Source organism: Saccopteryx bilineata, chromosome 2 (genome assembly GCF_036850765.1).
Source record: "Saccopteryx bilineata isolate mSacBil1 chromosome 2, mSacBil1_pri_phased_curated, whole genome shotgun sequence".
Lineage (NCBI taxonomy): Eukaryota > Metazoa > Chordata > Mammalia > Chiroptera > Emballonuridae > Saccopteryx > Saccopteryx bilineata.
In genome coordinates this window covers 75732833-75757051 of record NC_089491.1, presented here as the reverse complement: position 1 = coordinate 75757051, position 24219 = coordinate 75732833, and the positions used below count along the sequence as shown (strand labels likewise).

General features: G+C 44.8%; 1 long non-coding RNA gene across 3 annotated transcripts in view; it reads right to left on the bottom strand.

Moving 5' to 3' along the window:
- Window positions 1-8458: 8458 nt before the first annotated feature.
- Window positions 8459-24219, bottom strand: part of LOC136324419 (uncharacterized) — a 32247-nt gene continuing 16486 nt past the window's right edge. For all 3 annotated transcript variants that reach the window (XR_010729091.1, XR_010729089.1, XR_010729090.1), the window contains exon 3: window positions 8459-11148. This is a non-coding gene — a long non-coding RNA (uncharacterized lncRNA). The remainder of the gene's footprint in view (window positions 11149-24219) is intronic.

Sequence of the window (24219 nt, the reverse complement as noted above, 5' to 3'; positions counted from 1 at the left end):
CTAGGGCCTCACTCCTTGATTTGCATATTCACTGAGGCTGCTTTCTCATTGTCTCCTGTTAAGCTTTCCTTCCTGTGTCCTAATCACTTTGGGTGTATGTGTGTGACAGAGACAGAGAGAAAGATAGAGAGAGGGACAGATAGGGACAGAGAGACAGGAAGCGAGAGAGATGAGAAGCATTAATTCTTTGTTTGGGTTCCTTAGTCTCCTTAATTGTTCACTGATTGCTTTCTCATATGTGCCTTGATGGGGGAGGGGGGCTACAGCACAGCGAGTGACCCTTTCCTCAAGCCAGTGACCTTGGGCTCAAGCCAGCGACCTTTGGGCTTAAGCCAGCAACCACAGGGTCATGTCTATGAACCCATGCTCAAGCCGGCAACCTCAGGGTTTCAAACCTGGGTCCTCCGTGTCTGATGTTCTATTCACTGTGCCCCTGCCTGGTCATGCCTAATCACTTCTTATAAGGACTTCAGTCACATTGGATTAGAGCCCTCCCTGAAGACCTCCTTCTAACTTTATAACAACTTTAAAGACACTCTCTAAATATAGTCACATTCTGAGGTACTGGAGGTTAGGGCTTCAACATAGGAATTTTAGAGGGATACAGCTTAATCCAACCCATAACACAGCTGTCCCCCTAAAGAGGAGGTACAGAGCTCCAAGGCACTGCCATCGGTCACCTTGTTTGTGCTGCTGCTTTTCCTCAAAGTTCACCTCTTGTATGGAGGGGCCTGCTGCTCCCATGTAGCGTTTCAAATGCTGACATTGCCTGTTACAGGACGATGGCTGCATACTCCCTCCCCATCTGCAAAACTAAGGTTGCCACTCAAGTGACCCTTGCAGGACTAGAATCAGTTTCTTGGAAACAAAAACAACATGTACCCATCACACAGAGATAAGAGTTCAGGTGAAGTGCAGAAAGAAGATATTGCCATGGGGTACAAATGACTACGCATCTCAGGGACTCGATTTGCAGGGTTAAGGAGAGTGAACTCTCTGTGACTACATAATTTTTCCTGGGGCTGTTCCTACTTAAAATCACCTGACCATACCAGGAACAGCCTGAAATTTCAATGGAACCCAACCCCACAGCCCCTCAGAGAAAGCGTATTCTCAAATCGGTCTTTGTACCTCTTTGTAAAAATGTGAACCAGATTATAGCTGAAAACTCTGTTAATTCTGAGGAGTTTTTTTGGTCTTGTGCCTGGAACTATTGAAGCACATATTCACACCTACCGCATGTAACACTTTAGAAGCATAATTTCCAGCACAACACTTGAGTACTTTATTTTTAAAAGAAACAGAGCAGAGACAGACCTGCTCGTGCTGCTGCTTTTCGTAGGAGGCCCCAAAAAAGGTGCGGGGGACAGGTTTGGTGCTAAAAAGTGCATTATTTACATTTTGAAAAGGAAGGGAGACACACAAAAAATAATTGCTTAGAATTGGGGTACTCATGATGCTGAAACATATAACATTTGCACCTGTGTGTAAATAGGAAAAAAAGGTCAAGTTTGCAAGGCTCTGAGAAAGAGTGTCATGATTATCCAATGAATCTCAATAGTAGAGCTTAGAAAGGATTCTAAAACATCTTACTCTAACCCCTTTGGTTTTAATACATGGAAAGGGAGGTTTTGAATTTTTAATGACTCGCTCCAGACCAGCACTCTACCTAAAATGCTGGATTTTGCTTCCAGGCTAGTGTGCTTCCCATCCCATCAGTCTACTTTCTAAACAAGCATTATCCTGTCTGCCTGAATTGCGTGCAAGAAAAACAACATCCTGCTCTCTCGACATCAGAGTCTCTATTTAGACTCCAGCGTTGAGAAAGCTAAGTCTATTTCAGCTTCAATTCCCTTAGCAAACAGAAGAAAAGACATCTGACCCGTGGACTTTTCCAGCTGGTCCCTGGGTCTGGTTGCCCGAGGGTCTCCACCACAGCGAGCAGGTGCCCACTGCCAGTCTGACACCAGGGGGCGCAGCATCCTTTGTCCTGATACAGGCATTGAAGGCAGGCTCTGAAGTCTGGCTGGGCCTCTGAGAAAGTCTGACCTTTCCTCCTTTTCACAGTTTCTCTCTGGCACCAGCCCACTCTCCAGCCCTCTTCATTCATCTTAAAACCTTTTCCCTCTTCCTCCCTGATGCTAAGATTCTTTCTCCGTACCATCGCAGATTTGTGCAATGTATAGGGTGTTGCACTTGTTTCTAGAAGGGATTTCTCAGAAACGCCAGCCCTCCCCAGCTGTTCCTCCTATGTGAAGTGCGGCAGACCACAGCCGTAGCCTATTATTTGCTCTCTCTTGGAGTCCCCTCAATTCAGGATGTTTCTAGAGATTCTTCTAGAGCAAGGGTCCCCAAACTTTTTACACAGGGGGCCAGTTCACTGTCCCTCAGACCATTGGAGGGCCGGACTATAAAAAAAAACTATGAACAAATCCCTATGCACATTGCACATATCTTATTTTAAAGTAAAAAAAAAAACAAAAAAAAAAAACCGGGAACAAATACAATATTTAAAATAAAGAACAAGTAAATTTAAATCAACAAACTGACCAGTATTTCAGTGGGAACTATGCTCCTCTCACTGACCACCAATGAAAGAGGTGCCCCTTCCAGAAGTGGGCGTGGCCAGATAAATGGCCTCAGGGGGCCGCATGCGGCCTGCAGGGCCGTAGTTTGGGGACCCCTGTTCTAGAGTGAAGGAGCCTGGAGGACAGGAATAGCTTCTTGGAATAATTGTCACATCCATATTCTAATAACCCTCCCCTTTCCATTCAAACAGAGAGAACAAACATGAAATAGCTGGTTCTGGGAAACTCACGCTGCCCAGAATTTATCCTCACCCCCTGACCCCCCATCTGCCCTGAAACAGTCTAAGGTCAACCTTTGGTGATGGACACTTCACTCAAAAGGACAAGCTTAAGCATCCTTTCAGCTATACCTCTTACTGACCCACGGTGCACCCCAAGCAGGGTAACTGCCATCTTCTGCCTTCTCCAGCTCAGGGTGATATGTTCTCCAGCCCAAAGAAATCCACGTTGTATTCTCAAAGTCTCTGATCCCAAAGATTCAGTACTTCCCATCTTTCACAGATAAATAGACATCTCCTTCCACTTGAAGACACACTTCTAGCCCTGTTCCTTCTGATACAACCCATGCAAAATGCAAACCCCCCAAAATATACCCTTTTTAAAGACCCCTAAAAATCCACTGTTCTGAATGAAAGGGCCCCAGGGTCCTACAGCAGCTACTCTGTTTACATAGAGATTTCAGATAGACACAGTACTTTCTCTGTCTCTCATTTGAGCTGCCCCAACAATGCTGAAGGATAGGCAGGGAAATCTAAAACTTAAGAGGCTTATCCCAGTCACAGAGCTAGTCCAGGGTGGAGGTAGCATAGGAATGACAGTCCTGGGGTGACATTAACTTGGGTGACAACACCCTGAGGCAAGCTACTTGTCCACGTTGCACAGTGACCTCAAAGGAATGCAGCTGTCACAAATGATCATCAGGTTATCTGCATAGAGCATGCCTGTGGTTGCAGGTCCTGAAAAACCGTAGCAATAGTGGAAGCCTAGAAGGGCAGGAGGAGAGGAGAGGAAAGAACAGGTGACGTAAACTCTGACCTGACCCTTCTTTTCATCTGTGGTCTCACTCACTCCTTTTTCTCCCCACTCACCTTAGCTCATGTGGAATAATGAAAGTGCTGAGCCTGGAGTCACGTAGCCACAGCTGGTTATCTTGATCGTGAGTCTGCCTCTCCTAATTCATAAAGCAACGATCACATCTTTGTATCAGTTATGGAAAGAGTCACGAAAGGAATGAAAAATAGCAACGTGATACTGGGTGAGGGAGCACAGTTGGAAATTTTTACTTTCATTTTGTTCCCTTTGGTATTATTTGAAGTATTATGATTTATGCATATATTACTTTTATAATTTTATTTTTTAGTTTTTATCGGGACTAATGATGCTCTCTAGCGTTGCTGTGATGACTTGTGTAAAGTGTCTGGCATGTGGCCTGCTGCACAGTCGCTGACTATTGATCAGTAGTGTATTATTAGCTATCATACCATCCTCAAAACCGAGCTAAGGGACTTCACATCAAGAAATTTGGGGTCTGGTGCAGACTCAGCTTTCAGCTCACTATAAGCCCGTGAGTAAGTCAATTTCTCTTATTTTTTTTTTTTTTTGCCTCAGTTTCCTCATCGATAAAATGACAAGATACATGCCAACTGACTTAGAAAATGGTGGGAAGAACAGAGCAATGTTCACCACCAAAAATGCCTTGGGCACCTTCTGAAATTCAGCCTCAGTCTTTCCAGAGGAGACCTCTCAAGCTTGACATCAGGAAGCAGGTACCCTTCCAAGGAGAAGTTGCCATCTAGGGTAGGCAGAAAGGGCTGACATCAGATGAACATGTTCTGAAGATAATACAGAAATTAAATTAAGGAATAATAATGTGTGAACACTGTATTAGGCCATCAGCTTGGGGTGAGAGGAAGGAGAAGGAAATATATGTTGTTCATTGAGATAAAATGGCACCATTATCATTTCCTGACAAAATAAATGCCCTTGGTTGGCAGAAGAGGTATGATTCAAGGCCGGGGCTCCTGGCCCACCCACAGCCAGCTTCAGTCTAGTATCCTGAGCTGAGAGTCCTGTGTAAGACACAGGACTAGCCTTGGTGAGATCAGACCTTTCCTTTAGCATGATCAGAAGCAGAGCTACCCAGCAGAAATGGACTAAAGCACCTCTAAAGTCTCCTCCAGCATTAACTGAACAGCAACAACAACAAAACGCAGAGAGACTGGGCTACAGAAGGTGAGCTGCTCAGACACTAAAACTTTAGCAGCAGAATTAGGGAGACCTGTTTTGGGGTACCCCAGCTCCTAAGAATCAAATAGATATTTGTTCCTACAATAAATAGCTGATTCACTTTTCATACTACTCACCCAGAATCAGTATTTTTCTAATCCCTTGTCAGCACTTGGCTTTGGGGGGGGGGCGGGAGGCAGGTGATCTATTAGGTAGGAAGGTTGGGACTTCCTTTTTACCATGTGGTCTTCTTCCTAAAGCAGCACTGCCTGTAGTAGCTGTCTCCTGCCAATATCTGCAGGCAGGAAGAGTTTCTGACATTGTAAAGGGGATGTTCAGTACCCATGGGGAACCCTTTCCCAAGGCCATCAGGCAGAACAAAAGTCATTTCAACCCACACCTTAGGAAGAATTTCCAGCCCCTGTTCTCATGGTCAGCACTCTGAAGATATCTGACCTTATATTAGAGAGAGAAAGAGAGAGAATTTTTGTGTGTCTCTCAATAATCTGGCCAAGCTTGTTACAAGGATATCTCACCTCCCCCCCACACCCCAAAGCTCCTGCTGTCACTGTCTAAAGTGGAGGTAGTGTTTTCAGTTCTTGAGGGAACAGGGAATAATGGTATCAAAGTACGCAGACACCTGGAAGACCATCTCCTTTTAATAAGGCCTGGAGCTCTAAGGTGGGGATGGGAGGGGGGTGGAGTGTCTTGTAGAGAGGCGTCAGCAGGTAAACAACAGCTCCACCCGATTTCCAGAGGCAAAGCCCAATAAATAAAAATAGCTCAAACCATTATCCTTTGACACATCTATATTGTGTGAGCTTCTGTCATTTTCTAGCAGTGCCTTCTGTTGTACAAGTCACTTTTCAAAAGCAGTTCTAAATGTCTGGCCACTTGTTAAAATGCCTCTGTGCTTGCTTTTTCGCGTGGTTCTTTTCTGTGCCCATTTGTATCTCTAACAAGCAGCATTGTTTATTATCCTTGGGTCTGTGCCCCTGGGACTGAACTGAAAACGGGAGCTCTGAGGCTGAGCGCTGGAAAATATGTTGGCTTTCCCAGGCCCCCCAAGGGTCCCCAAGGCAGCCATGTCGGGAAAGCCCACTGGTACACGTGTGTCTGGCAGACGGTAAGTTTGCAAGAGTTACTCGGATCGCTGTGAGGTCCTGGGCAACCCAAAGCTAAGATGGGTGGGCAGGAAGGAGGCTCGCGGGGAAGAGAAATGTCACTAAGGACTGGGAAAAGGGGTGTGACTTAGGACCTAAAAGGCTGTACTGTCAGGATCATAAGAAGGGACTGCGGCGCACGAAGCGCTCGGATCTGTCTCTCGGTAGGAAGTGTCAACTCTTACACCCGCGCAGTGAATTCTCATTAATAAATTCTCGTTCTTCCAGGTAGCCCCCCAGTCTCCGCTGTAAAAACAGGTATTCTAAACAAAATGAGGTTTGTCCCCCTCGTTCCTTGCGGTTGCCTAATATTTGTGCCCATTTCGTTTTCAGCCGGCTGCTTTGTGACCGTGCAGGATGTGAACGCACGTCCTGAGAAATAAAGCATGGCTCTAAAGCCCCAGCCACAGAGAGAGTCTTTCCGTCCCCCGCCGATCCCACAGGACCCTCCCTAGGGCTTCTCCCAGATTCCAGAGCTCCCCAAACCGAGTGGGGTTCTCTACCAAACAGCAGAAACCCGCTTGGGAGGCACAGCATGGGCTGCCTTCCGCGTCTGGGGGAAATTTTCCCGGTTTGGCCCAGCCTGCGCCTGCACACCCCCCTCCCAATTTACTGTCGGGGCGGGCTCTGCTGGAGGGACTGCCAGAGAGAATAGTATCAACCGCGCGCGCACGCCAGACCCGGGCTGTGCGCTTCCCGAGTGAGGCTTCCAGGGCCCCCGCGAACTGTCCTTCCCACAGGCTCCTGGGAAAGACAAGCCCCCTGTCCCCCGTCCTCCGAAAGTCCCCCCCCCCACTGTCCACAAAAACTGCACAGAGTTCTCTTGCTAGCTATACTCCCTCTGGTTTAAAAACAACGAGATTGTTTTCTCGTAAGAACGGAGTGGTTTCCCTCCAGCAGCTCCTGCAGGAGCTCCTTCCAGCAGCCTCTGGGCTGCAGCACCGCCAGCTCCGGGGAACTTCTCCGAATTTCAAGAAGCGGTCAAGTGAATTTCGGGGCAGGGGGAAAGTGCGGGGTGTCGGAGCGCAGGGTGGGAGTGAGCGCCCAGGAAGCCGCAGGAGGTCTTTCTCGTCTTTTAAAGTTAGACTTGTAAGGAGACGCCAGCATCAACTCACCGCTCGCTCGGTGGTTTTCAAATTTAGAGATTTAGAGATTCGCACTGTGTTGGAGGTGTTTGAGCCCACTCTGCCGCCTGCCGAGAGCCCCACTCTCCCACCCGGCACAGCGTCGTGAGGACTGGGTCCCGGTCCTGAAGACCACGGGCAGAGGCGCGGCCGCAGCTCGCTGGGCAGTGCCAGGCGCAGTGGACTTGGTCCGAGCCGCCCAGCGCTCCTGTCCTCACCCTCTCGTTGCCACCCCAGAACCATCCCCACGCTGCCAGGATTGCTCGAGGGAAAGGAAGACCGAATGTCTAGGCTGCGGAATCTTCCAACAGGTAGTTTCCTGCGGGAGCTGGCCGGGTGTCTATATCAAAGGCTGGGCTGCCCAGACTGCTAAGCCGGAGCCCAGAATCAGACACCTAGAGAGCCATGGAAGGAATGCTGCGTTCTGGGAGTCACTTTAAATAACCTTGTTTTCTCTCCACTCTCCAACTTCTTCCAAAATAGCTCCAGCCTGTTTGCAAAGGCGCTCAATGAGTCTGAAGTAGCTGCTGCAGGCTGTAAACTCACATCCGATTTCGGTTCTTTTTTTCTCCTCCGCAGTAGTTAACACAGAACCCAGCTCGGTTTTTTAGAGTAATAGGTAATTATTTCAGAATTGGGAGATCCCCCTTCGAAATGCCCTAGGTCCTCGAGCAAAAGAGGGAAAGGCTGCCTTGCACTTGGATGGCATAATTGAATTATGCCTTTCCCTGGTGCGTAGTGAGGAAAAGCAGAATGCCAGGCCCTGTGTGGAACGCGCGGAGGCAGCTTCGCGCTCCAGCGGGCGCGCCACGCTGCCTTCCCAGGATACAGGGAAAAGTTGGGTTGGGCCGCTTCGTCCTGCTCTGGCAAGGATGCACCCGCTGGGACATCCATCGCACGAGGCTGGTCCTGGTTTTGTGGCCCCCACTCCTCCTGGGATGCTCGCTCAAATGTGTCTGCCTGAGGCCATGGGGCTCACGTGGTGCGTGCACCAAGCGCGACGAGAAACTGAGTTCGCAGCCCGGAAGACCCCAGGTGCAGGCAGCCGTTTCTCGGGAAAGGTGGGGTCCCGGCCCCTGAGCGGGCGAATCTCATCTTGCTTTAGCAGAGAGTCTTCCCATCTGCTGTTCTGAGCTATCGCTGGGTACTGCTTTCTGCATCTGCACGAACTGCCGAACTCGTGGCTCTGCCTTGTCTGCCACCTGAAGAACCGTCCCCAGACCTCCACAGCCGCCCGTCCGAGGAAGCCTAGGGGACCTCTGGCGAACTTGACCAAGGATATTTGACTCTTTAGCCACCTCTGGACCTGTACCCCTAATAACACCCAACCCGCTCCCCGACGACCACCCTAGAACTCCTGGCTGGCTTGAGCCTCCACCATTAACCACGCGCTGCAAACTTTCCCAAGTTTTCTTTGAGCTTTGCTACCTCAAGTTTGCCTTGAACGGCACAGGCAGGAGAAGAAGAATAAGAAGAAAAAGACTTTCCCCCTCCACTATTCTTCTCTCCTTTCCCTCTCCCCTCTCTTTCCTCTGTAGATCCAAACCTTGCGGGTGGAAGCCTGTGGTGGCGGACCCCCTCAAGGCACCGACTCCGCAGGGGAGGGAATTAGTTTCTCAACTCGCACTTACTGTGCCTCTGCTGTTCCGCCCCCTCAGCCCCCACTTCACTTTCAACGGGTAGCTGCGGGCTCGAAGTTTGGTTTGGTTCAAATTTATTTTTTTTCTTCAGATCTCCTTCTTTGAGATATTATCACTCTGCTGGAGCCCCGAGCGTCCGCCTGGGTCCCAGGGCTCCTGTGCGAGGCTTGGGAGACGCACCCTGCGCGCCGGGCGGCGGTCCCCCTCCGCGGTTGGGGGCCTGGGGCTCCCAGGCTGGGGCGGACTCTCCAGCTGGGTCTCGTCTCCCAGGGAGACCCTGCGTCCTGGTGCGCGGAGCTCTGTGGCCTTCAGGCCAGCCGCCTGCGTCTCTGGGCCACTTCTCAGCTGCGGACGCTTTGGGTTTGGGGGGCTGTTTTTATATTGTTCCTGAGACTGGAGTAGGCGGCAGAGAGGAGACCTTGTTCTGAAACACAGGAAACTGAAGACTTTAGAAAAAGGTTCTTTCTCAGGGTCGCCCAACACGCTGTGCGGGCCAAGAGACCACCACAAACGTGCCCCAAATTCGTTAGTTTGTGGACTATTATGTTTTCATTTTGTCTAGGATTAGGGGGAGGGGGAGGGTAGAGATGTTTGTGGCCAACTAGACTACCGCGGGGCTTCAACTTTCAAACCAAGTCAACAACGGGAACGTTCCTGAGAAACTGGATCTGGGTGCGCTGCTGGGACGCGTGCGAAGCAGAGAAACGAAATCCACCGCGGATGACGCAGCCTGGCTCGTGCTCCTGGGCCTGGTGCCCCCCGGGCGTTTCTCGACTTCACTGGATTGGGCTGGAAATCGGACTGCCATCGGACTTGCCCCCGCCGGGGTCATGGCGAACACTTTGCCTTGATCCTTTAACAAGCCGGATGTGTTCCTATCTCGGATCGCAGATGTCGCCTGCCGCGATGCCGCAGGGGCTAACGTGTTGCGCCACCGTCTTGGAATCGGAATCAAGTTTTTCCTCTGCTAAAGATTAGGAGGCTATCAGTTACTTCGTGTGACCGCAGATGTAAACTGTCTACTCAAAGCAAAGGTGGCTGGCTACAAATGCCTCCCCACAAGAGCAGCGGAAGACCTGTCCCCAACATTCTCTCTCTCCACTGCTCTGGGCGAACACGTGCCCCACACTCCTGGCGTGTTTCTGCCATGCTCCTGTGGGCAAACCCTGCGCACAGGCCTCCTCGGACTGGCTGTGTCCAGAACCAAGGCTGTACCCTCCTCAGCCTCCATGTCCCCACCCACAGCTGGTCTTCACACGTCTTGACCCCCCGTTGCCACCAAGGCTTTGTTGGAGAAAGCTTAGTAGAGAATGACCTGAAAAGGCGGGAGGCTTCCTGGATCTTTCAAATAGCACCCAAGCAGAAACAAAATAATTCAGCTAAGTCAGTGGGACCCTTAGGGTGGCTTTGAAAATGATGTGCAGACAGTAGAGAGGCAAGAGGAGAAAAAGTAAGTAAGAAGCTGGCTGTGGAAAAAGTTGTGGGTGTGGGTATAAGCAGCTTGCTTCTTAACTCCTTACCCAACCACCAGCAGGCCTAAGCGGTCTGAAGAATTGTCTCTCTCCTAACTCCCAAACTTAGGGAAGGTGGGGTGCTAGAGAAGCACCCTACACCCCCCACCCCCAGGGCCAGTTGGTACCCTCCAATTATGGCAGCCACACTTGAAGGAGCAGAAACGTCCACCCTGATCTGTATTTGCTTAGACTATAAAGGGTCCTATTCACAAAGGAGCCCCCACCCCCTTGTCATCCTCACCCATCCATACTCTTGCAGAGCCCAAGGCCCTTGGATTGGATTGATTTATTCTTAATCTCCAGTACCCTAGATTTCACTGGGAAATGTTAAAGCAACATAGGAAAGGGAAGATAGGACTAAGAGAAAGGGCTGGCATTTCTTTTGGGGAGAGAACTGGAAAGAATTGAAAATCAAAGGTAGATGAATTTTAAATTTCATTTCTTTCAGAAGCTGTCCTGCTTTAGACCAAAACCTATTTAAACTATGAGGACAGGAAGCTGGGAGTCTCTGGAAATGAAAAAGTCAAAGGTTTGCAGGATACTCCTATTTCCCGTACCTCTCTTCAAATAAATAAAAAGCAGTTCTCTGTTCAGTTTAGTGACTCCGACCCTCCAGCACTGGCACCTCGGATGCCTGAGTGTATTAACGGTAAGTTGCTTCAGGAAGGCCCCCTCCGGTGGGGTGATCCCATGCCGGTGCCCCAAGCCACGGTGCTGGGCGGTAGTCCCTCTGGGAGGACGCCTGGGAAGGACCTGGAGCAGTCCAGACTGGCCTTGGGGCGGAGGTGCAAGGCCTGGGCAGTGACTGTGGAGGGATGACCCACCACTCCTCTTCAAAGCCCTTCTTCTGCTGGTGGTTTAAAGCTCCAAGTTTATATTTTTAATCTTGATGCCTAGGGAAAAAGTTGAAATAAATTTAAAAAAATTTTAAGTAGAATATTTACCCATGTGTCTGGAGTTACTTATGTATGGTCTCCATTTACTTTTGTTTGGGGTTTTCTCCTTTTTGTCTTCTTTCCCCTGCCGTGTTGGCCTCTCTGTGGGGGACTTAGTGGGGAGGGTGAAATTGACTGGGTTATTCCTGTTAGTCAGGCACAAAAACAGCATGAACACTGACTCTCCGTTCTTAATATGATCATTAAAAAAATAATAATAAAACAGTCATTTAGGTGAGAACTGGTTAGGACAGAGAAATTGCTAATACTGGTAAACCAGCTGATCCTGTCCCTTTAAGAGAAATCCATAAAGCCCTTCTATCAGCCCAGTGTCTGGGAAAGAAGCAAACTAACTGCTTGCAACAAAAGAGACAAAGAGGCCAAACAACAAAACAAACAAACAACTACCCCTACCCCCTCCTCCTAGACAACAATAGACTAGACGCAGCAAGTGCAGTTACTGCCTGGCTGGCTGCTGCTGTCGGCCTGCCAAGTCTCCCGCATTTGGCTGGAGACTTTCTCTCTCCCTCCACTCCACCCCCATCACCGTCTCTCACAGTCCTTTCTATCCTTTTCTCTGTGACTCTCCCTGTGTCCCTCTCTTGGGGTCTGGCTATGTGTGTGTGTGTTGTCCTTGTCTGTCTCTGTTCTGCTTTTGCTTTCACTTGATGTTGCTCTCTGTCTCAGACCTTCATTATTCATTCTCATCCCCCCACTTTCTTTCTTTCCCTCTCCCTCTCTCCCCTCCTTTCTCCCTCTCCCTCTCTCTCTCTCTCTCTCTCTCTCCCCCTCTTTCTCCTCACCCCCAGTATATTAGCATACTCAGGCATTTATTTATTTGCTGGGCCATTTCTGTGGCATCTCCTAACTGCCTCCTTACAACTTCTGTTTCTCTGAGTTGTCATGGTGGCCTGCTTTATATTTTGCTTGCAGCACTCTTTGCCAGGAGCATCCCAGAGTCCATTTGCTCTTCAGTTTGTAACCATTCCTCATGTTCAGGTCTTTGCTCTTTTTCTGTAAGGCTTCTGGCACACTCCCCCCCTCTTCCCCCTACCTTGTCCCCTTTTTCTGCTTCTTGGCTGCTGCCTGGAACTCTCACACATGTCTGCCCTCCCTTTCTCTCACTCTCTTCCTCTCTCTGCAGCAGCCAGGATTGCCCCCCACCCCATGGCCCCCCAATCCAGCCCTTTTCTTCCTCTTCCCTCCTTTTCACCAAACTCTATCAAATACTCTGAACATGGAGATTGCTTGTCTTTATCAAGTGGATATAAACCCACAGAAAGCAGAGAGTGGAGGGAGGAAAGAATCAATAAATGGAGACTGCAGACAGCAGAGGCTGAAGCATGGAACAAGGGTCCCTGCCAACAGCCCCATCCCTTTCACACTCCCCCCCCCAATAAACCCTTTTATGAAAGCACCTCCTTCTGAAGCATCTGTGTCTGCTCCAGGGAGACACAGGGAAAACCTGGCCACGACTTTCCTCCGCTGGACGGCAGGTGGCCGATGGGAGGAGAGGCTGCAGCCTCATCACATGCTTCCCACCCTTTCCCCTTCCCACTTCTCAGGAAAAAACAAAAAGGTAGAGGCCCCTGGTGATGGGGGGAGGTCTTCCCTTCCATTTTAAGAGAAGTAGAGATTGGCTGCTTGAAAGAACCGCCTCCAAGGACTGTTGTAAAGGGGAGAAATTTCAGCTCTCAGAATAATGTGGGTCAAACGGGGCTGACCTGTTTATCTAAGGCAGACCTGAGAATCCCAGTCAGTATGACGGTTGGCAAATGGTTTTCCTCCAAAAAAAAAAGAAGCCCAACCAAACCATACCCAGTGAGCAACAGATTCAGGACAAATGATCTCTCTCAGACTCCTGCCTTTCTATATTATCCTTTCTTCAATAATATCCAGGCAAAGACAGATGAAAACAACATTAGAAACAACTTTGAGGAGGAGAAAACCATTTAGCTTGAAAATAATAATAATTAGGAAAATGTAATAGAAAATTTACTCTCATTTTATTGCTTGGTGATAAGGGCGGTATTAAGAAACACTGATGTTAATAAGACACACATAGGCACATGCTTATATGCACAGGCGTATGGATGTATATGGGTGTATATTTAGTTGGTAGAGACAACTTGTTAAGAGGAAAAGAGACGAGTTTTGAAGTCAGATAAACCTGATTTTATCATAACCTTGGCCGCTCTACCTACCTCACAGTGTTGTTCTAAAGATTAAGTGGCATTGACTATATGAAAAAGCCAAGAACAATATCTGGCAAGCAGCCTCTGCCCAATAAACGAGTCATTTTTAACTCTTGTCCATCTCTTTCTTCCTTCTCACTCCACTGACCTTCTCCCTGAACTTTCAAAGGTGCAAGGAAAGGGAAAGTCAGTCAAATTGCCCCTATTTTCAGAACCTAAGGGAAATTCACTTCTGACTCCTGATACTGGAGCAGTGCGGACTGTACGATACCCCACTAATTCTATGCCCAAATACCACTGGGGATGATTCATTCTTAGATGGGATTATTTGGCTTCATTATTTCACTCCCTCCCCAAGATACTTCCTTTTCAACATACAGAAACCGTAGCCAAAATCCAACTATTTAAATGTTTCTATTTGAGACTATGTGCCCAGAGAGCCTCTGCTATGGGGAATATATTAGAAATCATGCCATGGCCAAAAAGCCTAAGAAGGGAGAAACAGAAAAGAATATGTGCTAGTGAACTGTGGCCCTGGCCCATAACTTCCCAATTGGGAATGCTGTTTTCCTGGTATTTTGGCCTTGTCAAAATGACTGATTTCCCCTCCCCCAGAAAAGTCGCTCTCTGGCTGAGCCTTGTTTCTGGAGCAGTGTTCTGGGACAGCACTTCTGAGCATCGAACAGCATTCACTGGTGGAAGTGCCTGCCCTGACCCTCCAGCAGTGACTGCTGCTAGGACTCCTCTTTCTCTTTTCCAGAATCAGGTTGTAACAGCAGCGTGCAAGCCTGGGAGCCGTGGCTGGGGTCCCCAACTTCCGTTGGTGGGAGAATGAATGTATAAAAAAATGTTCTCACCTTAGACTTCCTTTTTCCATGGGTCTTATTGTCCGTTCTACAGATATTGCATTTTCACATTTCACTGGCTTCCTGTCCACTTTCCTGTTTTACTTGAGCCTTAACAACCATCAAGAGTCACTAACATTGGAGCATATTCTGGGAGGGTGGGCAATCCCTTATGGCCCCTCCCCAACACTACTGATTGACTCTTTTGCTCTTTTTTCTCTTCTTCTCTGTTACATCATGATGCCTCTGCTACTTATGACAAGGATATAGGAAACTATTGTGTCTTTTTTCATCTTTGGGCACCCTAGTTTCCACGTAGCTCCTTTCTGGGAACTACAAATAAAGCCAACAGTCCTTGCTAGAAGCACCTTTTTTCACTGCAGATTCCAGTCTCCAAGCACCAGGTATTCTTGGGCAGTACCTGTTCAAGGAAACATGAGCATTCTTAAGCCCCTACTTCTGACAAGTGCGAGTGTTGCTGGGCTGTTAGTCATTTAGGGACATTTCCCTAAAATGGAAAAGACCATTTAGAAGACTAGCAGCCTCTGAAGCCTTCCAAAGCTTTGTCTTTTATTCTTCATGGGCACGTGTCCAGGAAGAAGCCTGAGATTATGTTTCCTCATTTTGTCTTTGACCTACATTTTTCATCTACTAAGGCATCATTGCCACAGTAGTGGCAGGAAGGCATTTGTTACTGCGATGGGTACAACAGGTATTAATGCCTAAACAAGCCAACTGCTCAAGTACTGTTAAGCCCTCTGTTTTTTGATTCACTTAGTTCCAGTGGGCCAGCTTTTATCCTAAACCAGTAACTCACTTTGGGACCACCGAGAGCTTTAAGTTGGCACTGCTGCCTACACAGTTAAAGTCTGGAAACATTGCCAGGTGTGAATAGTACCACTGGATTGATAGATTCCAAAGTATGGTTTGTTTGTTTTTTTGAGTTGGCATTGTAATTTGCATACTTCACAAGGAAAAGGTATGAAGAGCAGTCAGTTTCCTGTTTAAGAGAAAGGTTTGCATCTAATTGCCAGGTCACAGGGGTTCTGTACTTACCTCATTTCATAGTACAAGAAACCTCTCAATTTAGAAGTCTTTGGAAAAACACTTTATCCTCTGAGGTGGCTCTCAACCCTGGCTGCACATTAGAATCACCTGGGGAGCTTTAAAATATTACCAGGGCCTGAGCTTCTCCTCAATCCAATTAAATTCAAATCTCTAGGGGTGTGGTGTGGGCATCGGTATTTTTTAAAAGCGCCCTTGGGTGATTCTAATGTTTAGCCAGGGTTGAGAACCACTAATTTATAGGTTGAGAGAACAGCACATTGTGGTGAATAATGCTCATTCCTTTAATAAGCATGTAGAGAACTCCTACTACAGGAGATGATTTACTGGAGACCAAAAGATGAAGTTGATGGGCACTGTGCTCCTCTGTGAGGTTAGAATTTAGTGGGCAAATGCTAATGTGCAGGTGTCTGAACAGAACCTCTGTGGAGCACGCACAACTTTGCTTCTGCAAAGAGCATGAGACTGAAAGTTAGAGCCCCGAGTTCCTATTCAGGTTCCATCACTGACTAGGGAAGTGGCCTCAGACAAGTCTTTCTCACCTTTTTGGACCTCAGCCTGCTCATCTACAAAAGAAAGTGGCTGAAAAGAAAACTGTCATTTGTGTTGGTGTATGCCAGCCTTGCTGTGTATTGCTAAATTCTCAGAAGCCAATAAGCTTCACCAGCTAATTACCAAATTCTTTTGGAAGCTGGCTTACTTCACTTCATTCATGCGTATGACTGATAACCACCCTTCTGATGTTCCACCAAATCTCTTTCCAAAACTCCAAGTATCAGAGTGTTAATTTTTAAATAATACTGGCCTCCCTAATTCCCTCAGTCTTTCATAAATTAGCAGATGAAGGGAATGGAGTAGTGGTAATGTCTATGAGCAGTGTGTAATGACTAACAGAAGTTTATCCAGTTGGATAAATGTCTAGTGGATTGCTGCTGGGGTCAGTGTTGGTACTGGTCTTAATTAACATCTTCATTAATAGTGTGGGAGAGGGAATAAACAATAGCTAATGATATTTGCAGATGGTAGTAAATTCAGAGGTGTTGTTACTACCAGTGAGAGCAGCAAGAGCCATGGGGATATCAGAGAAGTGATTATAATGATTGTTCTGAAAAAGGCAGAATGAATCGTTTGGGGGTAAAAATGACAGAGGTGATTGGGAAATGCTCTAAAAACAACAACAACAATAACTATAGCTATCATTTGTAACTTGGGTATGCATTTGGCAACCAAGGCAGCTAATGGCCTTATAATTTCTGTTGCATATAGTAGGATGTTGTCCTGAACGATAATCATAACAACAACAATAATAGTAATAATATGTAATATTTATTGAGTGCTAACAATAAGCCAGACAGGGTTCTAAGTGATTTACATAAAAGCAATTTTTATTCCTAAAATCATGATGCAATACTCTTAGGCTTTCTAAAGAGTCTGACAGCAGTCTTGCTATGGTTCTCAGATTTCTAGGCGTGAAACAGGCTTGCAAGTTCAAGGGAAAATAAGTTTAAAGCGGAATGGGCAATTAAAGTGTGGTGTAGGTTTTTTCCCTGGGCTCATAGGCAGAATCTTTCTACCTTTAATTTTTTCCTGTCCCCAACTTGCCTACTACCTTTTCTCTCATTATGCAATTCCTGGGTTAACATGGTGGGTGAGGGTAGACAGAAGAAATCTTGCAAAAGCTAAGAAAGGAAGAAAAGAAGAAAGCAAGAGGGAAGGAAGAAGGGAGAGAGAAAGAAAATGAAAATTTATGGCACGCATAGCACAAGTCATGCAGTAGCACAGGGTGTTGAACAGGGCGCGTCTCACAGCTTTCCTTGCATAACCTTGATGTATCTAATTCTCACAATGACTTACATACATATTAGCTCTCCCTTTTATTAATGAAAGAAAAGAAGATTCAGAGTTTGGGGTAAAGAAGATTCAGAGAACACATAGTGATAGGCAAGTGAAGTGCAAACTCCAGTTAGTTTCCTCCAAAATTCAAGTCCTAAATCATGTCCATGAACACATATTTTTTTCCTCTTAAATTTAGTCCTGTCCAGTTAATGACAACGTATGGCCAAACATAGAGAAGCAGGAGGTAGAAATACTAAGAAGAGAACATAGACTGAGGAGCAGAGGGAGACAGGGAAAGTGGCCTGTGCACACATCTACTGCTCAATGTGATTGAATTATTTATAATTATAGTTTGAAATTAGGAAAAACGGAATTTGCAAATAAGAAAGGCTTCACAACAATGGAACCCCTAATAATATGGATTTGACCTTGAGGGAATTTGGCAGAGTGTTAGTGTCTGAGACAAAAGTAAACTGAAAGGGAAAACATTTGAATTCTATGAAAGCCAAGACGATTCTTGGCGAACGTGAAGCCCAGGGCCAGATGGGTGCCAAAGGTCTTCAGAGTTGTGTTAGAGGAGCTTCAGGAGGTTGGAATCATGTGGCCTGGCCTCAGCATGCTGTTCCCTGACCCCAGCCTCACTTTCAAGTGGGGCTCCAAATTCTCTCAGGGGTAGAATTAGTAACTAGAAATGTAAAATGGCGGAATATACACTTCAGAGTAGATACATAAAAGGTATCATTCAAGAAATAAATATAAAGCAGACACAAAGGTAAACAAGACCCAGCTCAAGAAATACAGCCTGGCCCGGGCCTCAGCTGTCTCCTCTCATCACCTCCTTTTCCCAAGAAGTAACCATCATCCTCACTTTTCTTAAGATGATTTCCTTGCTTTAATTTCTTTTATTTCAGTTTTTGCACTTATGTAGGCCTATTCTTTTTAACTTTATAAATATTTATAAATAAAGTCATTCTGCATTTATTCTTTTATGACTTGCTTCTTTCTTTTACCCATATATTATATATAAATAAACAACAATGTATTTATCCTTCCTACCTTTGTGGAGACTTTTGGTTGTGTCTGGTTTGGAGACTTTATGAACAATTCTGATGTGAACTTCCTGTATATGTCACCTGTTGCATATACACAGGAGTGTCCATAAGGAGGGGCCAGAAATCTACTACCCACAGGCCAAATAGAACCCACTGCTTGTGTTTGTATGACTTATAAGATAAAAATGTTTTTTACATTTTAAATGAAGCAATAAAGATCAAAAAGAAAAATATCTCGGCCCTGGCCGGTTGGCTCAGCGGTAGAGTGTCGGCCTGGCGTGCAGGAGTCCCGGGTTCGATTCCCGGCCATCTGCTTCTCCACCCCTCCCCCTCTCCTTCCTTTCTATCTCTCTCTTCCCCTCCTGCAGCCAAGGCTCCATTGGAGCAAAGATGGCCCAGGCGCTGGGGATGGCTCTGCGGCCTCTGCCTCAGGCGCTAGAATGGCTCTGGATGCAACAGAGCGATGCCCCAGAGGGGCAGAACATCGCCCCCTGGTGGGCATGCCAGGTGGATCCCAGTCAGGCGCATGCAGGAGTTTGTCTGACTGCCTCCCTGTTTCCGGCTTCGGAAAAATGAAAAAAAGAAAAAAAAGAAAAATATCTCCTGACATTGTCAATGGCTGCTTTAGTGTAATGTGGGCAGAGTTGCACAGGTGCATCAGAGCCTGTCTCGTTGCAAAGCCTAAAATATGAGTTAGCTACAGAATATCCACTTTAAAATGAAAGTTCAGGGCCTCTTATTAAAAAAAAAAATCCAGAGTTTCAGCATAGAAACAGCAGAACATTAAACCAAGTGCAGAGCCTTTCCAAGCACGGAGTGCTCCGCTAATGCATAGGTCCATGGCCATGAAGTTGGCTCTGCCTCACATTTTCTGGTCCTTTATAGAAAAGGTTTGCTGACTGTGCTCTAGAGTATTTTCCTAGAATGGAAATGACAATGATTCTAGATAAAATATGATGCTATATGCAAAACAGCCTGCACAATATCTGGTAATTTGCAATAATTTCTATAACTTCGAGGTTCCCTTCCCTTCCAACGTCCACCTGGGCTTTCCAACCCCCAAGAAGTTGGTCTGCAGAGTTTCTTTCCAGAAAGGTCAAGTTCCCAGTTGGTTGTCAGTTACCATAATAGCTGATGACTATTTGGCTTAATACCGCCATAACCCCGCTCCCTCTGGGGCTCATGCAGTTTAAAAAAGATCTTTGAATTAAAATGACTTCTAAGTCCAAAGGAATGAAGAAATTAAAATCCACAGGTATTATTTCCAGCTCCAACTTGGAAGAGTGTCTGATTAGAGTCAAGGTTTCTTAGAGAAAACTCGTTGAAAAGCAAACAAAGCCAGAAGAGTTCATCAAAAGACAGTATTAAAAAAGAACAAATTCAGACAACTAATACACACTTGATTTCATGTATTATTATAATGCTATAGAAATAAAACAGCGTGCTACTGGCATCAAGATAGACAAATTGATCAATGAAATAGAATAGACACTGCAGAAATAGACCCACACATATACAGACGTCATTATAAAGGCAATTCAGTAGAGAAAAGACAGTCTTTTCTCCAAATGGTACTGCAACCACAAGATAGCCATATAAAAAAATAAATTTCAATCCCTACTTTGCACTAGATACAAAATTTACATCAAAATGAATTATAGACCTCAATATAAACCATAATACTATAAAACCTCTAAATGCAATAGGAAGAAAAACCTTAATGACATTGGGTTAGGTAAAATTTCTTAGCTATCCAACCAAAAGCATGATTGATAACTTTTACTTCATCAAAATTTAAAAATTCTACTCTACACAAGATAGGGTTAAGAGTCTGAAAAGGAAAGCTACAGTCTGGGAGAAAGTATTGCAGTTCAAATATTTGATATAGGACTTATATCTACAATATACAGAAAAGCTCTATTAATTCAACAATAAGAAAACAAACAGCTCAAATTTTAAAATGGGCAAAATGTTTGAACAGACACTTTACTAAAGAAGATATAAGGATGGCAAATATGCACATAAAAAGAAGCTGGACTGCATGAGTCAGGAGGCAAACAGATGTTAAAATGATAATGGAATACACCACATACCATTAAAATGGCTAAAAATAAAAGACTTGGTCATACTAAGTGAGGATGTGGAGGAACTGGCACTCTCATACATTGCTGATAGAATTGTAGAATAGTACAGTCACTTTGGAGAACAACTGAAAGTTCTTTAAAAAGTTAAAGAACATTTCAAGAGATATCTACCCAGAAATTCCATTTCTAGGTATTTAATGGAGAGAATTGAAAGCTCATGGCTGTACAAAAAGTGTGTATACAAGTGTTCATAGTAGTTTTATTTATAATAGCCAAAAACTGTAAATGATCTAATTACCCATCAACAAGTGATGGCTAAGTTACCGTACAATGGAAAATGACTCAGTAATGAAAAGAAATGAACTATCGATATACACAAAAACATGAATAAATGTCAAGATATGCTGACTGCAATAATCCAAACAAATAGAGTACATGCTGTGTGATTCCAGTTATATAAAATTCTAGAATATGCAAATCAAGTTATAATGACAGAAAGCAGATCTGTAGTTGCAGGGGAGGGGGGAGCCAGAGGGTGGGTTTACCAAGGGGTCAGAAAACTTTGGAAGTGTCTAAAATGTTTTCTGTCTTGATTGTGTGTGATAGTTTCATAAGTGTACACATATGGTAAAACTTATCAAATTGCACACTTTAAATATGTTCAGTTTATTGAATGGTAATTATTTCTTAATAAGTATGTTTTTTAAAATCTCACAAAAATACAACGACATTAAACGAGTGACACTACAAGCCACCAAGTGGAAAGAGAAATCTTCAAGAGGTAGAATTGACAAAGGTCTCATATTCACAATGTATAAAGAACTACAAATCAGTAAGAAAAAAAGCCACGAGATCCCAACTAAATAAATGGGCAAAATATGTGAACAGATATTTCCCAAAAGAGAATGTCTAAATGGCCAGTACACAGAGGGAAAGTTTCTTACACTCATTAGTCATCTGGAAAATGCCAATGAAAACCACCATCGAGATATTACTATACTCCAGTTATATATATACTTACACGCACACCAATTACACAAAATGCTATTGAAGATGTGAATCAACTAGCAGTCTTATACATTGCTGTTGGGAGTATAAATTAGTACAATTGGTATGGAAATGTACTATTTGGCATTATCTACGAAAATTTATTACAGGCAACTTCATAAACCAGAAATTCTACTCCTAGCTTTATGCCCAAGTGAATATATACATATGTACACCAGAAAACATGTAGAAGAATGCTCATATCTCCATTATTTTTATTGGCTCCAAACTGGAAACAACCTAATGGTTATCAGATATACAATAGATATTTTTGTATGCATACAATTCCATACTGCAATATGAGGAGGGGGCAAAAAACTTTATCTGCAACAGCAGAAACTCATTTGAAATGTTGAACAAAACAGTTCAGACGTAAAAGAATAAATATCATGCTTCCCTTTATATGAAGTTCAAAAACAAACACTGTAAGTTTATTGTTAGAAATCAGGATAGCAATCATCTTTGGGAAGGATGTAGGGGTAGTACTTAGTAGTGAGTGGCATGTAGTCTCTGGATTGCTAGTACTTTTCCATTTCTTAATATTTATACATATGGTGGTGACCCAGATAATTCATCTAACTATATATTAATGATGTGTGCTTTTCTACATGGATGATATAGAGAAATATGTTATTTTCAATGCTATATAATATTCTCATTTTATGAATGAACACCAATTTATTTTTTAAAAGCACAGTAAGAGACATGGGGGAAGTCACTTAGGTCTCATCCTCTAGGGACCCAAAGAATTAGGCCAAGGCTGCTGAAGTGCCTCTTTTCTGTCTAATGAATAAGTCCTGACTGGCCTTTAGTGTCTCTCTATAGTGGGATAAGGTTACCCACACTTATGAGTCCCTGTTAGGGAGTTTGGGGGCTTAGAATGAGCCCTACAGAAAAGAGCAGAGGTTTCAAGGTTGGGCAAAGGCACTCTATTGGGGTTGGAGCATGTAGAGGAAATAAAATATTGCATTAAGCTGGTGATTAAGAGCCAAGGGTATATACAGAATGACACTGCCTAGGTTCAAATCCTGCCTGTGACATGTGGGAACTATTGACCTTGGGTAAGTTATTTACTCTTTCTGTACCCTAGTTTTCTCATCTGTAAAATGGAAATAGTGCTGTATTATAGGATGGTTAAGGAGATAAATGAGTTAAGATGGTTAATAAGTATTCTAATATGAAAATGAACGTTAGTCAGGTTGAAAGGAAGACACAGCTCTCAGCACTAAGGCTTGCAAGTTGCTGCAAAGGAGAGATCAGGGAGGTTTCAGATCCGTTGCCAAAGCTCCTGTCCCCTGTCCCCGATAGATATCCCTGATTTACCGTATGTTGCAAAGAGTTTTGCATATTCCTCTTTTCCTTCTTTTGATAAACATCTTCCTGCAAGGTTTCTAGAATTCTCAGATCACCCTTTTGACCTCACAGGGAAGCCCAAAAGGCATAGGAATTCAGATCAACATCACACAAACTCTGTATTTCTGTTAGCTCTCCCCGTATTCTCTGCTCCCCCTCCCCATTTCAGGTGTCTTTCCTCTATGCTAGAATAGTGCTTGTTTTGTTCACCCTGTGTCTCCTGTACATAGCAGCACTCATTACTTGCCTGAAGAGTTAGAACATCTCCTATTCAGTAGATGGATGACAGACAATCTTTGTGTTGATGGGTTCTGATACACTGAGGTCTTCTTATTTCTTATCACTTGGGTAGCATTATTTTATGCCTATCACTAAGCCAGCCCTTTGGAAACTTGCTGAGGACAGGAGCAGTGCCCATGTTTTATTTTGAGCCGGCACCTGCTACAGGGCAGGTATTCTTTTTTTTTTTTTTTAATGTTTATTTTTATTGATTTTAGAGAGAGAGGAAAGGAGAGAGACAGACAGACAGAGACAACAGGAACACAGATCTGTTCCTGTATGTGCCCCAACTGGGGATCGAACCCACAACCTCTGTGCTTCAGCATGATGCTCTACACAACTGAGCTATCAGTCAGGGCAGGGCAGGGCAGGTATTCTTTAAATGTTTAGGAAGAGGCACTTGCTTAAGATGCTTTTATATTTCCTACCTTTCTAGAGAGAGCATAGAAGTAAACTTGAGATCTACACTACCTTCCCCAAATTTCAAACTGCACGACAGCCTCCTTAAAATTCATCTTGCTTAGCGTCAGGGAAGTAGGGATAATCCTCTGGGTTTTTCAATTAGAATTGTAAATAAATGCTATATGACAGGTCCAGGGGCACTCAGAGAGGCCCCAAAGTTTGGTCATTGTCACAGACCACTTTAACTCTTGTTTTTCATGTCTCACCACATTTGAAGGACAAGGACAGAGACAAATAATAATCAGATAGTCAGATTCAGGGAATATTTATTGAGAAAGGACTACATTTCAGACACATTACTACATATTCTGACATATGCTATTTTTTGATTCCCAAACTACAACACTGGCACAGGTGTTTTTTTCTTATGCTCCTTTTGAAGATAAGGAAACCCTGGCTCAGTTAGTACATGCTATCCCAGAATCACATAGTTTTTGGGTGTTTAAGTCAGAAATTGAACCCCAAACCCTGGTTCTTCTGAGTCCAAGTCTAAAGTCTCTGTTCCATTACCTTTAGAACATCCTGGAGGATGAAAATAATCTCACTATATTTTGTTATGCCTTGTTTTGGACCCTAACTGGTTTACCCAGCTCAATAAGTTCTTTAATCACCAGTGGGTATTGAATAAATCATGGCTAAATCCAAAACTCAAATCCACATTCAGAGGAGAAAGAGCTATTCCATCGATAATATTTTAAAGAATGTGCCTGGGGATCTAATGGAAATTTCAAAAGAAGAGTGATAAAAACGCTGTAAGGAATATTTGAAAAACATCCTAAGGCGACCCCTGTGAAGGGGCCACATTCTAGAC